Below are 16,916 nucleotides of genomic sequence, written 5' to 3' on the forward strand. Positions count from 1 at the left end.
CTTTTATTTACAAGCAGCTAAAAAACAAATGGGCTAATTTAAGTAGATGAAAAGAACTTATTCAAGGACATGTAGTAGCTCAGAGAATTCTTGAGAAGGCCAAAGAATTGGGCTTGAAAGCTACTCTGCCAGGAATAGTACCCAAAATCGCATCTCAGAAATGTTTCTCAGGACAAAATTGCCATTAGCACTGCAGCAAGAGCTTCTGTATTTTGGGACTTTTAGAGCTGAGTGTAGCTACTGCCTTTGCTGGAGCTCTCACTAGAATGAATTCCATACTTTCCATGGTAGGCAGTTTCTGAAAACTTGCCAATGATCCCTTCCTCTTGGTATTCACATCCTTACGTAATACTCTCCCTCTCGTGTGAGCAGAACTGAGTGAATTGCTTTTAATGAACAGAACATGGCAAAGTGATGGGATATTATTTCTGTGGTAAAGTTGTTAAAGATGCGATTTCTGTGTTGCTTGCATTCTCTTTCTTTCTCTATGGTTCTCGTTTGCTTGTTCTGATGAAAGAAGTTGCCATGTTGTGAGCTGCCCCCAGAAGAGGCCCATGTGGCAAGGAATTGAGAGCAGCCTCCAGCAAACAGGCAGTGAGGAGCTAAGGTTGAGTCCAACAGCCTATGAGGAACCAAATCCTGCCAACAACAGAAGAGGTAGCTTTGAGGCAGAAACTCCTCATTTGAGCTTTGTGATGGCTCTGGCGCCATCAAGGCCCTGATGGCGGCCCCAGCGGGGGTCCTGGCGCAAAAGACTCAGCTAAGCTGTGCCGGGAGTCTAGACCCACAGAAACTCAGATAACAAATGTTGTTTTAAGGCATTAAATTATGGTGTAATTTGTTATACCACGATAGATAACTAAGATACCACCCAGAGTTATTTATATTGCCAGCTGCAGATTCAAAATCTGATAAAATCTGTCCAACCAGTTGGACAAAGAGCCTACACTTATATCCTGACTGCAAGGAAGCAGGGTGGGTGAGCAACCAGCATTTTCATTTATTATACTTGGAGGTGGTTTCCTCCTCACAAGACACATAGGGGGATTTCCCCAAATTTGGAAAAGACTTTCATATTTTGGTCAGTTAAAAACAACAAGTACTGTGCAGTATGACGATTGCATGGCCAGAGGACCAGCTCAACCCACGGTCTAGTAAGGAGCCAATATCTTGCCTCCCTTTGCACACTGCAGATAGGATTTTCCCTTTGTGCTTGCTCCAGGGCAGGCAACTCTCTCACCCAGTTTTCTCTGGACTCCTGAAACAGCTGGGGTCTGGAAAGAACCGGAGAAGTATTTTGCTTGGGCTGCTTATGGATTTCTAGGGTATGATTTTATGTGAAACCGTGTGAATCGTTGGATAGAATTTAATGCTAATGTACTATTTCTTATAGCCCCTCAGTTATGAGCCAGTTGAGGCAATAACAGGAAAGCTCTGAAAGACCAACAGGGTTGTTGTTTCCCCTGGAACACTTTCAGATAGAAACCCTTTCAAATAGATTTCTCTCAGAGTAATAGAAGGTGTTACAAATCCACACAGAGAGCCCCAAAAGTCACAATAATCCTACCCACTAGCAAAATCACAGGCCTCAGCACAGAGAAGAGGTGAGCAAAGATACCCTGGAGCTGTGGGTGGCTGCATGGAAGGTTTGGCAGGTTCATGATTGCCACAGATCCTGGGAGAGAGGATGCCAGCTTGAGGGCATAAATCCCTCAGTATGTGAAATACTTTAATAATGAAAGCTGGGCACCAGTGTGGAAAGTGGGCTCATTGCAGAACCCACAGGTCATGGGGAGAAAAACCACATTAACAGAAAAAAAGAGGAATGCCAGTGAGCAGAGTAACTGGTACTTCTTCAACATCTGCTCTCATGGCACTAGACATGGGCACAGCGATGACAGGGGTGACTTGTGCACCTCCTGCATTCAGGAAGTGCACAGGATCTTGTGGAAAACAAAGAGGGAACCAAGGGTGAGACTTAGGGGCAGGAAGAGAACAAGCTGGAGAACGCAGAGAGAAGAGGACATTGTGGTGTGCCGATTTTCATTATATGCGTGTTGTAAAATGTTGGGGGCCTATTAATTTTTCCTTTTCTTTATTAAACCTCTTACTAACTCAGTGTGGTCAGAGGATTTGCAGTGATGAGAATTGTCCAGAAGGATGCATGCCCGGATTTTGTTCTTTACAGGTGTGGGAGGTGTGAGCCAGCCAAGTTATAACCATCCTCCAAAAGGTGGCTCCAGGAGATGCTTTACCCCTTTGACCGGATTGCTTCTCTTTGCCCTTGAATAACCTCAGTGAGTTCGTTCATAACGACTTTTTCAATGTATTTTCATTAGTACACATTAAACATAGGAAACGATATCCTTTCTCCCTAACCAAAGTCTATACAATTCCTTCTGGTAAACTTTAGTATGCCAGTGACAGCAAAACAACTCCGAGAACTCAAAGGAGCCACAAAATGCATAGTGCATTGGGGAAAATCATGATTGATTGAAAGAAAATTTATTGTCCACCAATATGAAATTTAAGAGTGATCCATGTATAATATCCTTCATTACTTGGGAGGCAAGATTGTAATAAGTCTGTAATTAGTGATATTAGTGGGATACATTTTTTTTCAAAACTATAAACATGTTATATTTGTACAGAAATAAAGTTAGGTAATTTTTAGTAAGAACGGGAACAATTATAGGATCCAGTATGTAAAGATTTCATGCAAGTAAGCGATCATTAAGAGAAATGTTTTTTCATGATAGACTGTCATCTTTCTCTTGAGAACTATACTAATAGCACAAAAAAATTACATTGAAAACATATCTCTTTCAAATTTTATCTGATCTTGTTTTTGAGGCAATGGACCACAAATTGGCTGTGACTTCTCAGTGTCACCGCCACCACTGTGTGTGATTCTATTTCCCAGACTAATAAACCTGTTAGGACTTTATTTCTGTAAATCAAATATGTATATCCCTAAAACCTCCAATTATCTGTGCAACTGTCCACTTATTTTTACTGTCCAAAATAGAACTTTTTCCTCTATACCAAATTGGTCATTTCAAATAGTACTTGAACCTGTTTACTTTTGCCTGTACTAACTCGCGTGCTTCGTCAGTACTGCCTCACACTTAAGGGGCACCACCCACACCACCTTATGAAGTGCTGTGGGTCTCGATCTAGTCATAGCAAGGTAATAGATAATCAACTCCCTGAGGGAGTTAAAGAGTTAGTTAAAGTAACTTTAAGTAGGGGCACCTGGGTGGCACAGAGGTTGGGTGTCTGCCTTCGGCTCAGGGCGTGATCCCGGCGTTATGGGATCGAGCCCCACATCGGGCTCTTCCGCTATGAGCCTGCTTCTTCCTCTCCCACTCCCCCTGCTTGTGTTCCCTCTCTCGCTGGCTGTCTCTATCTCTGTCGAATAAATAAATAAAATCTTAAAAAATAAATAAATAAATAAAGTAACTTTAAGTAAAACCTTGCCCATTTATCAGATTTTTTTTAGTAATTAGCAAGTTCCAGAAAAACAGAAATACAGTGGCATATATAATTCTTTTTTTTTTTTAACTACTCAACGTTAAGATGATTTTTGGAACATTTATTTATTTATTTATTTATTTATTTATTTATTTATTTTATGTTTTTTTTATTATATTATGTTAGTCACCGTACAGTACATCCCTGGTTTCTGATGTAAAGTTCGATGATTCATTAGTTTTGGAACATTTTTATGGAACAAATGGAGGTGATTTAAAAGTCCCTAGAAAAGGAAGACAAAGTTCCCAAAGTGGAATCACTCAGCCCACAGGCAGCAGCATTCAGGGAAGGGTGCATGTGCGGAGGGCACCCACATATCATTCTTTGACCCAACTGAAAGAATCCTATTTACTTGGGGGTCATAACATTACAGTAAGTCTTCATGTGGCTATTTATTTGTATATTACTTGATGCAAATGCGTCGTACTTCCCAGAGCTCTGTGGTCTATTTTTTTTTTTTAAAGATTTTATTTATTTATTTAACAGAGATAGAGACAGCCAGCGAGAGAGGGAACGCAAGCAGGGGGAGTGGGAGAGGAAGAAGCAGGCTCATAGCGGAGGAGCCAGATGTGGGGCTCGATCCCACAACGCCGGGATCACGCCCTGAGCTGAAGGCAGACGCTTAACCGCTGTGCCACCCAGGCGCCCCATGTGGTCTATTTTTAATTAAGGTAAATTTTAAGAGATTCTTACTCATTAAAGAATAGTAGTAGAGTTAGTATTGAGCCCATTGAATCGTGAGGACTGTGGACTAATAAGAAAACAAAAGGATAATTCTATTGCATTTTCAGCACTTTAGATGAAGCTATTTAGATTTTTTCTTTCAAAATGTTCAGTTAGTTTTCAAAGAACTTATCCGGACCTCACAATCTACTTTTTTTTTTTTTTTCTAAAAGCAGATATAGTACATTTAAACCAAATCCCTAAAGTATCCCTTTAACGTAACTTCTATATTTTTAAATGGTTGGAACATTCTGCCTCACGTTAGAATAGTTTACAGTATGAAAGTCTTCCTCTTATGGTGCTACATGAAGCATCATTTCTTCATAAAACTCCTGATTTTTTCAATCATACATATGTGTGGAGACACATCACAGCAAGATGAAGACGCACAGATTAAGGCTTCATTCTAGTTTCTAACAGGCAACGAGAAGGCAAGGTCATTCCAGCAGCCACATATGTTTTAATTTCACAGTGTGGTTTCTAATACTGTGGTGCAAATGTTGATTCTAGTGTTCTTATTTTATTTGTTTAAAGATTTATTCATTTATTTGAGAGAGAGTGAGAGAGTGTGTGCAAGAGCAGGGGGAGGGGCAGAGGGTGAGAGAGAATCTCCAGCAGACTCCCCGCTGAGCACAGAGCCCTACGTGGGGCTTGATCTCAAGACCCTGAGGTCATGACCTGAGCCAAAGCCTCCAGTCAGTCGCTCCACCCACTGAGCCACCCAGGTGCCCCTGGTATTCTTCTTTTAAAAGCTCTGCAGGAAAGCAATCTGCAGTTATTTATTTATTCAGCCCCTTCTATATAGAAGCAGCATGTTCAGGGTTGTGAAAGGTGAAACAATTTGAAAGTAAGATTCCTGCCAGAAGTCATCCCAAAAAATAATAACTAAAAATATGAAGTTATATGTGATTAGTCTACAATATATTTGGCTGGGGAAGCAACTACGGTGGGAGGTCAGATGATGCCGAGTTCAGCGTGTGCTGGAGGGAGTGGAGGAAGCTGCTTCGGGGAAGTGGCATTTGAATCTGGAAACAGAAACTTAGGGAACAGAAATAAGACTTAGATGGGTAGAAAGGGCTTGAGAGAGCACTCCAGCTGGGGAAACAGCTGTCAAATGGCAGAGGCAGGGGATTTAAATAAACATGTGGGGGACGGTGAGAGGTTAATGAAGAAGAGTAATTGGAAAATAAGGCTGGGAAAATATGTTTGAAGCATATTTTAAGGGACTTAAATAATAACCTAGGAAGTTTGCACCATGGTTTACAGCTCTCGATGACTACCTGTTTCTCAAAGTTGCAGAGGAACAGAGTGATTTGGGAAATGTAACTAGCTGATTCTAAAATCTATATCAAATCAAAGAGATTTAGAATAATCAAGGTAACCTGAAAGAAGAAAAACAAAGTTGGAGGATTTATACCACCAAGTATCGAGACCTACTATATAGATACAGAAATAAAATTTTATATTGGCACAAGAACAGACAAATTGTTGAGTGAATTAACATAAACAGCCCAGAAAGAGACCTACACACTGATACACAGCAAAGGCACTAAAACAATTTAGTAAATGATTCTGTATCAAAAGGATATTTATGTAGAAATTTTAAAAATAGGACCCTTGATTCTGAATTCATATCACATGCAAAATTTAAGATGAATAATAGATGGGTAAGGTAAACAAACAACATATATCTATTTATTTATTTATTTTTAAAGATTTTATTGATTTATTTATTTGAGAGAGAGAGAGAGAGAGAGCGAGAGAGCGAGCAACTATAAGCAGGGGGAGAGGGAGAAGCAGGCTCCCTGATAAACAGGGAGCCTGATGTGGGCCTGTGTGAATTTTCTGAGATGAAAGTAACACACTGTCTTTTTTTTTTTTTAAGATTTTTATTTATTTATTTGAGAGAGAGAGAGAGCACGAGCAAGGGGAGAGAGGCAGAGGGAGAGAGATAAGCAGACTCCCCATGGAGCAGGGAGCCTGATGTGGATCTCAATCCCAGAACCCCGGGATTATGACCTGAGCGGAAGGCAGACGCTTAACCGGCTAAGCCACCCAGGGGCCCCATAACAACACATTTTTTAAATGGGCGTAGTCCTTCAACATTCACCTCAGAAAGGATATCCAAATGGCCAAGATGAATACAAAATGATGGTCAACTTCATTAGTCATCATGGAAATGCGAATTAAAATAAAAATCACATATATATTAAGCTCCTGTCAAATTGGTTAAAACTGGAACAATGACCAGTATCACGTGTTGGTGAGGGTATGGCACAATTGGAGCTCTGATATTGCTGGAGAGGAGTGTAAATTGTTTCAAGTACTTAGGAAATTGTTTGGCAATATCTTAACAAGAAGTAAACATACATATCCCCCTTAATCCAGCCATTCCACACAATGAGTGTTTATGTCTATTAAAAGACTTGTGGGCAAATGTTTCTAACAGCTTATAGCAGTTACATTTATAATAGCTCCCAAATGGAAACGATCTAGAAATCCATCAACAGAAAGGTGAATAAATTATGGGATAGTCATATGATAGAAGACAGCAACGGGAAAAAGACAAATAACATGGATAGTTCTCACAGACACCATGTTGAATGAAAGAAGCCAGACAGATAAAAAAGGGTGGTATCGTGCTGGTATGAAGTTCAAGATAGGTGTTCAACTAGTAATACCTTTGAAGGGTGATTGTTGCCTGAGCCCATGAGAGAACCTACTGTGGGCCTGGAAATGTCTCATAATTTGATATGTATGGTGGTTAGAGAGGTATAGATGTGTATAAAAAAAATTCATTGAGCTCAGCATTTAGAATTTATGCACTTCACTACGAACAAATTATTCAACTTGACGTCAGCAAACTAACCAGATATTAGGAAGTGTCTTGCTTTTTAAAAAATTTATTGTCCACATTTTTTGTTGTTGTTAAGTTTCCACTTTTCTACAGATTGATTAGCTTATCCTGTCTTGGCTGATTTCTTCTTACTCATCTTGTCTGTTGACCAAGTCCTTGTGATGTTTTGCCTTGGTTCCCCAAAGATAAACACTCACCTCCATTGGTCTCTGTCACTCATTTCAGTCTACACAATAACAGTAATAACAGCTAATAAACTGTGAGGTATTGGGCTGTTTTATATGCATCATCCCACTTAATTCGCACAACAAGCTCTTGAACTGTTACTATCATTGTTTCACTGATGAAACTCTGAAAGATTAAGTAACTCACAGAAGAGCTGGCTTTTGAACCTAGATCCATCACATTCTGGAATTCGTGTTCTTAAACACAATGTTCTGAGAAAGACTGAGACCAAGAGAGAGGCTGATATTCTGATTTTCCAGGCCACCTTTTCATATCAGCAATACAAGCAGTAAATCACTCAGAATCTTACAGATGGCCAACCCAGGGCAGTCATGGCAGATAGAATGTGTAGAACATGTCATAAAATCAATGTCTAGGTTGATCCCAGGGACTCTGGGTAGGAGCTGACTTTCTACCATTGCTGTGAAATTATTCAAAATTGCATCTCTTACTGGTCTCTTTCATTTAAACAACAGTCTTTGAAAATAAAAAATAATTTAAAAATTAAAAACAAAAGAAATACATTCAAATTATCAGTGGAAGGTATTAGCAAATGTTCATCCTAAATGATAGAAGAGGACTATTTTAGTATATCTAGAATGCTGAGTGCTGTGTTACTAAATGCCCTAGCGTTACTTTATTTTTTTTTAAGATCTTATTTATTTATTTGAGAGAGAGAGAGAGCATGTGAGAGCACAGAGAGGAATGGCAGAGGGAGAGGCAGAAGCAGACTCTTCGCTGAGCAGAAACCCAACGTCGGGGCTCGATCCCAGGACGCCGGGATCATGACTGAGCCCAGGGCAGACACTTAACCAACTGAGCCACCCAAGCGCCCCCTCTCCTAGAGTTACATTAAAGAATCTTTTGTTTACCTGCATCCTCAGACACCATTATAGGAATTATAAAACATCCTCTGCTTTGAAGTTAGGTGCTTTAGGTAGTGCACTTGAAGAGAGGACTCACATGCTTTATTCATTTTTATTCTTCTTTTGGAATTAATGAGCAGACTTTTGCAAAGGGCTTTTGTTCTGAGAAAAGCTGAATATTTCATAGCTATGACTAAAAAGCATCTACACTGTATCTTCTTTTTCTCTGTAGACTAACGTTGTGGTCCTACCATGGTATATTTTGAAAGGTGAGATCTCTCTAATGCTTTGGGTATGACAAAGCCCTGTCTTTCCCATATAAATACATGCGCATTTAGTTAAAGGAAATTTTGTTCTGGGTGTCCTGTTAATTAAAGTTTTTATTGTGACTGATAATTTTCCCATTGGATACTAGATAAAAATAATTGTTTAATTTATTCCATAGAAATAGATGGGTTGGATACAAATGCATATGTGATGTCAAACTCCGGCATCAGCAGAGTTACGACTTTTTAAATTAATCCTAGTGTGTGATTGATTATTAATGAATGCTCATAAAATGTCTACAGACTTATCTCCAAATGTCATGTTTACTGCCATAATTAGAACGAGAAAATGTTTATTTTTAATGGGAATTTTCCCAGAGTCTCATGATTAAGTAGAATTAAAACATTGAATAAAGTTCAGTACAGAAACTAACATTTCTCTCTGAGATACAATTAAACCTAAGATTGAAATGGATTTACTTAAACATAGTAAACTTATTGTTTTCTTTAAGTTTTTCAGTAAATGTCAGGATAAAAAATTTGAGAATATGAAATAGTTTTGTGTAGTATTTTCTGTCCTTTAAAAGTTACTTACTTATGGGGCACCTGGGTGGTTCAGTCAGTTAAGCATCTGCCCTTGGCTCAGGTCATGATCTCACAGTCCTGGGATGAGCCCTGCATGGGGCTCCCTGCTCAGCGGGGAGTCTGCTTATCTCCCTCCCCCTCTGCGCCTCCCCCTTCCTTGTGTGCTCTTTCTCTCTCTCTCTCTCTCTCTCAAATTAAAATCTTTTAAAAAATAATTTACTTACATTTTAAAACTTTTTCTTTTTCATTTTGCACCTGAAGAAAATCAAGTTTCCAAACATTAAACAGCTTTTCTAAGATACCACAATTAGTAAATTGTATACATTTCTTGAAATAATATGACTTTAAGTCTTGAATCTGTCAATGTGGTGACATACCTTGAATGATTTCCTAATGTTAAAACAGCTTTGCATTCCCCTCAAGAAAAACCCAGTTTGGCCATCTTTTAAGTATAATTTTGGACTTCGCTAATATTTGGTTAGGATTTGTCACATATATTCATAACTGTATTTTTATGTATGTATAAAATAAATATAAATAAATATATAAAATAAAAATGCATATTTAAGATGTACAACACAATTTAATGTACACAGTAAAATGATTACTACAGACAAGCTAATTAACATATCTCCTCATATGGTCACCATTTGTGTGTGTGTGTGTCAGGTGCACCTGAAATCTACAATCTTGGCATATTTCTAGTATTCAGTATAGTATTATTAACTACAGCCATCATGCCTGTATATGAGATCTCTAGGCTTAGTCATGCTATATAACTGTAACTTTGAACCCATTAACCAGTATCTCCCCATTTCCCCCATAGCCTCAGCCCCTAGTAATAAACAACTTTCTACTCTTTGCTTTGTGATTCTGTGAGTTCAACGTTTTTTTAGATTTCACATATAAGTGAGATCATACAGTGTTTGTGTTTGTCTGTCTGGCTTATTTATTTCACTTAGCAGGAAGTCCTCCAGTTTTATCCATGTTGTTGCAAAGGGCAGGATTTACTTCTTTTTAATTGCCAAATAATATTTCAGTGTGTGTGTGTATAACATCTTTTTTATTCACTCATCCATTGATGGACACTTGAATTATTTCCCTATCTTGGCTATTATGTTAATGTTGCAGTAAAGATGGGAGTGCGGATATCTCTTTGGGATACTGATTTCATTTCCTTTGGATATATGCCCAGAAGTGGGATTGCTGGATCATGTGGTAGTTCTATTTTTAATTTTTTGAAGAATCTACATAGTGTTTTCCAAAAAGCTCTATCAGCTTATATTCTCACCAGTAGTGTACAAGGGTCCTTTTTCTCTACATCCATATCTATGCTTACCTTTTGTCTTTCTGATAATAGCAATTTTAACAGGTTTAAGGTGATATCTCATTATGGTTTTCATAAATTGGGATACTTAATATTGTTAGGATGTCAGTACTACACAAAATAATCTACAGATTCAATATAATCCCTATTAAAATTCCAAAATTTTTTGCAGAAATAGAAAAATCTGCTCTAAAATTCATATGGAATGTCAAGAGAGCCTTCCTTGTATCAAAACTTACTACACATCCACAGTAATAAAAACAGTGGAGTACTGGCAAAAGACAAGTCGGCTAATGGAATAGAATCAAGAGCCCAGAAATACCTTCACATATATAGCAAATAATTATAGACAAAATGCCAAGACCATTCAATGGGGAGATGGCAATATTTTCAACAAATGGTGTTGGAAAAACATATCCAAGTGCAAAAGAATGAAGTTGTACCTTTTTTTTTTACACCATACACAAAAATAATCTCAAAGTGGATCAAAGATCTAAATGTGATAGCTAAAGCTATAAAACTCTCAGAAGTAAGCATAGTAGAAAAGCTTCATGACATTGAATTTGGCAGTGTTCTCTTGGATATGACACCAAAAGCATCGGCAACAAAAGAAAAAATAGATAAATTGAACCTCATTGAAATCAAAAGCTTTATGCATCAAGAACACTGCCAACTGACTGAAAAAGCAACCCATGGAATGGGAAAAAAATATTTGCAAATTGTATGTCTGTTAGCGGAAAATATCAAGAATATATAAAGAACTCCTATAGCTCTTGGGGCACCTGGGTGGCACAGCGGTTAAGCGTCTGAATTCGGCTCAGGGCGTGATCCCAGCGTTGTGGGATCGAGCCCCACATCAGGCTCCTCCGCTATGAGCCTGCTTCTTCCTCTCCCACTCCCCCTGCTTTTGTTCCCTCTCTCGCTGGCTGTCTCTATCTCTGTCGAATAAATAAATAAAATCTTTAAAAAAACAAAAAAGAACTCCTATAGCTCAAATCTTTTTAAAAACCTGATTTTTTAAAATGGGCAAAGGACTTGAATAGACATTTCTCCAAAAAAGATGTGTAAATGTCCAGTAAGCACCTGAAAAGATGCTCAATGTGACCACTCAGCAGGGAAATGCAGATGAAACCCACAATGAGCTACTAGTTCACACCTATCAGAATGGTTCTTATAAGAAAACATAAAGTGACAAATGTTAGTGACAGTGTGGTGAAATGGGAACTCCTGTGCACCGGTGATAGGAATGCAAAATGTAGAACAACAGTGTGGTTCAACTTAGAGTTACCGTAGGATCAAGCCATTTGACTTCTGGCTATGTACCAAAACAGGTGGAGGCAGAGCTTCAAACAGATATTTGTACCTCCATGTTAATCGCAGCATTATTCACAATAATCAAAGGTGAAAACAAAGCAACTGTCCATGGAGGGGTGAATGGATAAGCAAAATGTGGTACATGCACACAACAGAATAAATATTATTCAGCCCTAACAAGGAATGAAATTCTGACACATGCCACACACAGATGAGCCTTGAGGACATCATGCTAAGTGAAATAAGCCAGATGCAAAAGGAAAAATCTTGTATGATTCCACTTTGGTGAGATACCTAGAGTGGTCAGGTTTGTAGAGACAGAAACTAGAAAGGTAGTTACCAGGACCTGGAGGGAGGGGGCTTGAGGAGTTCTTGTTTAACAAGTACACACTTTGAGTTTGGAAAGATGACAAAGTTCTGGCGATTGGTGGTAGGACTGGTTACACAATATGAATATACTTAATACCACTGAACGATGCATTTAGAAAAAAGGTTAAAATGATAAATTCTGTGTTGTGCATATTTTATCACAATAAAAAGAACACATGCTTATCATCAACTCTATTGCCCATATGTCCCTCTGCCTGGTAAAACCCCAACCCTACTTAAATCCGTATCAGTCTACTCCGTGCACCTTTCTGGTTAAACTCAGCTGAAGCAAAGTGACAAACTTGGCTTACTGATCTTTCTTAGATTTGAAACCCCAGTAGTTAGAATGATCCCTTATAATATAAGCCATCATGTTGCTCCCCTGTGAAAAATTCCACAAACATTTTCTCATCACTAAATAAAAGCCAAATTCCTACACAATTTGGCTCATTCCTTTCTGTTCTGTTTTATTTCTATTATCCTTCCCCTTAATCTTCCTAAGCCACACTGGCCTCCTTGAAGGTCTGTGGAAGTGCCAAGGATATTTCCACACCAAGACTGCTGCATTTGCCATTCTAGATTCGGAATATCCTTCCCCTAGATATTTGTCGATTCCCTTGCTTTCTTTAATTGGCTAGGCAAAATTTACCTTCTTAGAGAGGCTTTCCCCATCCACTGTCTAAAATAGAAATGTCACCACTCTCTTTACCCTTACGCTGCTTTATATATTTTTTCCTCACAGCATGTACCATTACATGCTATTCTATGACATAAATCATTTGTTTATCCATAATCTGTTTTTCTCATTAGAGTGGTATAATGAAGCCACTGACTTTTGTTCACTGTTGCATTCTTAGCACCTCGGAGAGCGCCTAATAGTTGGTTCTCAATAAATACCCATTGAATAATGGAATTACTTCACAGGTCCTCACAAAGGGGTTTAGAATCTAGCCTAGAAGAAGAATTAGTTACAAAGGTGATCCTGCCTTTCTCTTGACATTTTTATGCTTTGGATTTGAACTCCTTTCTTTTTTGAAGAAGAGATCCTTGTTGTCCCATAATGGACTTTTCTTTAGCCTATTTAATAAGCAAAATATGCCTTTTATAGGATTGTAATTTAATGGTAAAACCATGACAATCCGTTGCTATGTACATTGACGACCTTGACTCAAGTATTACTGAATGTGTAGCACATGGAGATATACTAAATAGCCTTGGATTCTTCTCTCTTCTTGAACGGGTAAATTTGTGTATAAGCTAAAACCAATACTAGAATATTTTTCTACTGTTTTTTTTTTTTTTTCCTAGGATGAGGGCATCTTCTCTAAGCGGTTCATGTTTTCCTATTTTAAAATTATGTTTGTTATGATTCTGTTCACTGCTGACCTGTGGGCTTTTTAAAAGTAAGTAGTACAAAAGAAAGATGTTTTTTAAAGAAAACAATTATTTACGGAAGGTGCTTTAATGAGGGACATCAAAATATTATCTTACAGTATCAATTATTCCTTTATGAGAGGTCATTTATGTGGGTCCCATTCATATATTGCTATGTATGTACTATATTTATATATAAAATCATATATGTCCTATAAATTATAATGCCCTGAAAAGTCTTGCCATGTTTCTCTACATGATCTCTATTTATAGTTTTCTATGAAAAAACTTTTAATCAAATCAGTCAGTTCTTTTTCTGCTTAACCATACGCTTATCTCTGTTGGAAATAATATATGCAGTGGAAACCCACTGATACTCTTCCACCAAAAATATTTTAGTCAATTTTCTCTTTGGAACCAGATAAAGTTGAAATTCATTGTAGCTGGCTTAAAGTGTATTATTAGGTATTTTACTGCTGTCTGACTTTCTGAAATTCCAAACAGTTTTAATGATTAAAACCATTTTACATAATAAGAGGCTTTGTGGTGAAAATGATTGACTAGTTGCTATCTGCAAACAGCAATTTATAACCAAAAGGGGCTTTAAGATCCCGAAAATAATTGGTAGCTCATTATTTGGATTAAATTGCTGAGTTTAGCTTTTCATTTAAGTTTTAACAAAACCACATTTACCAACTACTAGTGTAGGCTTGGTAAATGAGTAAATGAGCCCCTCATATCACTCTTCCAAAATGACAAAATGACAGTAGAGCTATAAGTGGGTAAAGGTGCCAAGGCTTAATAATGCAATTAACTAAAACAGTACTCAATAACAAGGACGTTTGCTGTCACCTTCAAAGAGATACCTTTGCCTTAAAATTCCCTTACAAATGGCTCAAGAATTTATACGATAGAAAGGTGTTATTTGTAACTTGGTACTGAATACGCACCAGGTTTGATCCCATCAAAGGCCACTTAACTCTTTAGAGTCCCATGGCCAGAACCCCTCTATATTTCTCCCAGCCTTTACTAACCGCAATCCATAAGTTAAATGTGGGCAGGGATACATAACAGGAATGGGTCAGTGTGCTGCTTAGAGCATGGGTTTATGCTGCTCATGTCATTTTCTGTCGTCTTATATGAAGGATGACATCTGTAGTTGTGCTTGAAAGTTCTGATTCCAACACAGAAGACTCACTATGTCCAAGCACTCTAGTAGACACTTTGCCTAAAGGGATTAGAATCTTCACATTAACCCCAGGAGGAGACCTTTATTATCCCCAATAGGAGGACCCTGATCTTCATCGCTAATAAGTCATCCAAACTCTTGGGATTTTTAATTGGGATTATTGACTCTGGTATTTGCTATCTTCCCATATATGCCTCCTGGCCTTCTTCAAATATTTATTTCCAAACAAAGCAGATCTATCCTCTCTATGCTTCAGAGGCAACATGTTACTGGGTGATTTGATGGTCTGGTTTTGCTCCACTAGTTCCTAACTGAGGGCTGGGATTGCCACATGAATGAGCAGGTGGGCTTGATAGGCTCAGTAGGAAGGTCCCCCTGAGCAGGTGCACAGCCCATGAGGAGTGCAGAGACAAGCTCCTTGCTGTTATTATGCGATGTGTTATTTCAGGGCAAATTTATGCCTCTCCTAGGGAGCCTTCTACAGTAATAATCTCTGACAAATGGCGATCCTGTTACACCTAGGCTCCCCGAATAGCTCCACCTGAATTTATTTTGCGTGTAAATTACAGTGCTTATGTGAAAGAAGAATCCCATAGACATAGCTTCATTTCTACTTATTAAGGGTGGAAAGAAAAATGTCGTGATTTGTTAAGAACATCTTTCAATCATTCTGCACTTTCCCCCAACTATTAATTTTCTTGCAAGTGGATTTTAGGAACCTAGGCTCCCCTTCCATAAAAAAATAAGTGTCATAGTGAAATTGTATGTGACCAGGTCCTACAAATAACCAGAGACAAATTTGAGTGGGCAAACACAGCATATTAAAACAAAACATACCCATTTCTTGCATTTTTAAACATTAGTAACAACTTTATTTTTTTCTTCAGTTTGGGGAGGAATACAATTAGTCACTGTGATTTTGTGTATAATTATTAATCACATATCTTGTACTCTTCCCTTCTCCATGGCCTCATTCATGGTCTCTGTTTTCTCTGAAACCAGCATTTCCCACCGTTGCTTCAAATTTTCAGTTCTAAATTCAAGATTGACATCTTTCCTCTACCACTAACTGAAATGTCTCTGTGAAAATGATCATTTTGTCCCACCTTTTTTCCTGAGGAAAGACAAACCACAATATGGAATTAAGAAAGAATAAATTAAAATAAAGCTTTTGTTGCCTTCTCTATGAATTGTTCTCCAAGCAGCTTGTAGAGAAGAGGTCATTGAAAGTTTTCTTAGTTGGGCAGCACATTTTTATCTCCCCTAGTCCCAAATTATTATATCACACACTCCTCCTATAGTTAGAATAATAGCATTAGTTTATAAGTGGTTACTCATTGGTCTTGACTTATTAAAAATCTATGCAAGTAAATATATAAGAAAGCGTTTTACAGAGGAATCATCTCAGTTTTCCTTGCTATGTGTCAGGAGATCTGAGTGTTGTTTAGGATGCTCTGCATGTCACGTTTTATTCTTGGAACAACTCATTGTTTCTCCTCGTAAAAGTCAGTTGTTCTTTCTGTGCTTGTGTTTTTTTGTTTTTGTTTTGTTTTGTTTTTGCTGTTATTTTTTTTTTTTTGAGGGAATGGATAATTTTCAGCATCTATTTGAACACTTGATTATTTATAAAGTCAAATAGGGCGTTTTTATTATGAAAATAAAATCATTTTTAGTTGATATTTAGTGTTACTGAAAAGTTCAGAGAGAAGGATTCGGTTTAGTTGACCACATTGCATTCGTTCTTTCAGAAATGCAAAGAAAGCAGCCAGTAAGTTTTTTGAATGATAATACATTGGTGTTTCTATCTTATTCATAAGACTTCTATGTTAGTGGAGGACCCCTTGCCCCTACACAGAAACATGTTTATAACTTAAGGGGAGATGATAGATAGATAGATAGATAGATAGATAGATAGATAGATAGATAGATAGATGATAGATAGATAGATAGATTAGTGTTCTTTAGTATTTAAAGAATGAATAAGAATGAATGCTGCCCTCTGGAGGCCATAAATAGAAAATGCAAACCAAGCGATTCTACCATCTAATCACGTGCTTAATGCCGTTAAGTTTGAAAATAAACTGTATCTCTTACCTTTACAGTAAATTGTATCTAAGGTGGCACAACCAAGAATGTAGGGTTAGGCTGAATCTGAATTTCACCTCATTACACATATTTTCCTGGGGTGATGTGTTCTTATACTTTCTCATGACATCTTTCCCAGTTACCAAGCAGCACAGAAAGAAATCAGTGACAGAGAAAAATGGAGGATGGGGTTGACAAAAAG

This window comes from Ursus arctos, unplaced genomic scaffold (genome assembly GCF_023065955.2).
Source record: "Ursus arctos isolate Adak ecotype North America unplaced genomic scaffold, UrsArc2.0 scaffold_17, whole genome shotgun sequence".
Classification (NCBI taxonomy): Eukaryota; Metazoa; Chordata; class Mammalia; order Carnivora; family Ursidae; genus Ursus; species Ursus arctos.